General features: G+C 34.8%; 1 protein-coding gene across 1 annotated transcript in view; it reads left to right on the top strand.

Moving 5' to 3' along the window:
- The window catches only part of LOC122261202 (uncharacterized), an 86,851-nt gene that overhangs the window by 18,060 nt on the left and 66,291 nt on the right, over positions 1–2,500 (top strand). The gene's annotated exons all lie outside the window — the stretch shown is intronic.

Genomic DNA, 2,500 nt, shown 5'->3' on the forward strand with positions numbered 1-2,500 from the left:
ATTATGATTATAGATAGCATTATCCTTATCATTATTATTATTATCATTGTTTTTATTGCTTTTATTACGATATTATCCTTATTATCACTTTTGCTGTTATCGGTATTATCATTTTTATCATTATTGTTGTTATTAATGTTATTATCATTATCATGATAATTTTTACGATCATCATTATCACCATTACTATTATCACCTCTACTGTTATTACCATCATTATTATTTCTATCATCATCATTATTATTGTCATAATCATCATTATCATTATAACTATCATCATAACCATCATAATCATGATCATCACCCTCGTAATAAATATTAATATCATCATCACCCTCATCATTATTAAGAATTTTATCATCACTATCGTTGCTATGATCATTATCATCATTATTGTAACCCTTATCGTTATTGTTTTAATTATAATATTTTTTTGTTACGTCAATTCTTATTGATCATTAATTGTTAATAGTTCTTTTATTGTATTCTCTCCGATTCTATTGTTTGAACATGTTGAATTTGCAATAGAAACAGTAAATGCAACATGGAAATGAATCATCAGAACATGATGAGAGAATATCTATTTCTCGAGTTCATAAGGAAGAAAAAATGTAATAGAAAAAGACAAGGAAGTTGAAAAAAGAAGAAGAAAAAAAAAACAGAAAGAGGAAGACGAAGTAAAATAAGAATGAGTCAGAACGAGGAAGAAGTAAGAAAAGAGTAAAGAAGAATAAGAAGGAAAGTGGTAATCATTTAAGATGTAAAACAAGGAGATAAAGGAACAAGAAGAGAACTAGAAAGAAGAAGCAAGAGAGTAAGAATAGAAGGAGGAGAAAAAGAACATGAAGAAGTCAAAGAAAAAGATAAAGAAGAAGAAGAAGAAGAAGAAGAATTGAAGAAGATGAATGAGAAAAAGAGATGAAAAATAAAAATAAAAAAGACATCACAAAACAAAAGAAGATGAAAAGCAAAAATAAAAGAAGAAGAAGAAAAAAAAAGAAGAAGAAATAATAAATACAAGAATAAAAAAATACAAGAATAAAAAATACAAAAAATAAATACAAGAATAAAAAAAAAAAAAAACGAAAAAGACAAAAAATAAGAAGAAAACTGAGAAAAAAAACGGATATCTCACAGACTGCAGAAATACAGATAATTCCTCTCTCACGCGACAGCGACTCCAAAACACACAGCTTTATCGAATCATATCAATAAATCATTGCATTAACACGAATCAAAATGCGCTGACTGCAAAAAAACATTGGACGAATAACCGGAGGCTACACTTTTTAAGAGACACATAAACTCAGGGCGGGGGGGTGGGGGGAGGGGGAGACTGCGAGAGAGAGTGCATCCCCCCTTCCTCCTCCCTCTCCTCCCCCCGCCCCGCCCCTGAGACCCCTTCCCTTCCCTCCTCCTCCTCCTACCCCCGCCCCGCCCCTACTTCCCAATCCCATGTCTCTTATCTCTTATTCTTCTCCCTTTTGTTCTTTTTCTTTCTCTTTGTACTGTCTCTGATTTCTTTTTCTTTCTCTTTATTCGTTTCCTTCGTTTCTTTTCTCTTTTTCTTTCTCTTTATTCCCTTTCTCCTCTCTTTTTCTTTACCTTCTCTTCTCTCCTTCTCTTTCCCTTTATTCACTACCTCCCTTCTTTTTCTTTCCCTTATTCCCCTCCCTCCCTCCTCCCCTCTTTCTCCTTTCCTTTATTCCCTCCCTCCCCTCTTTCTCTCCCCCCCCCCAAGTTAGTCCCCATGTTTAGCAGTCCATAGCGTTATGTGAAATATCTGATTGTCTCAGAGACATTCAGGTCATGCAATGGGGAAAATTGCACTCCGGTGGGCGGTAGCGTCAACTGAAATCATTATCATCATTGGCATTATCTTCATTATAATCACACACACAAACACACTTACACACACACACATACACACACACACACATACACACACACACACATACACAATGATACACACAATGACACACACACACACATACACTATCACACACACACACACACACACTATCACACACACACTCACACTCAAACACACACACTATGACACACACACACAAACACACACACACTATGACACACACACACACACACACACACACACACACACACACACACACTGCAAATGTATGCGGACCAAAATTAGGTTAGCTAAGCTTAGTAGAAATCGATTCCGGTTATAATTAGCACCAACTCCCTTTCCATAAGGTTGAAGTATTTTAATCATGGTTAAATTTAGCATGACATTACATGTAAAACCTTTTTTTTTCGATAGTGCTATTAAACGACGTAGCTTAATTTTGAATAACTGTGCAGGTGATACTTGCAATACCGATTCGCCTAATTGTGTAATATGTTGAACAGCATCGTCCATAATAGCTCGTTAAGCTAATGATTTACCATTGTATAGCTAATGTTGATATGCCTTTGTTTCCTATGAATTCGGCGAATTGTTACGTTCAGTCTCTGATAAGAGATTGCATGGTGA

This window comes from Penaeus japonicus, unplaced genomic scaffold, assembly GCF_977035675.1.
Source record: "Penaeus japonicus unplaced genomic scaffold, GWHDUDI00000001_assembly GWHDUDI00000013, whole genome shotgun sequence".
NCBI lineage: Eukaryota > Metazoa > Arthropoda > Malacostraca > Decapoda > Penaeidae > Penaeus > Penaeus japonicus.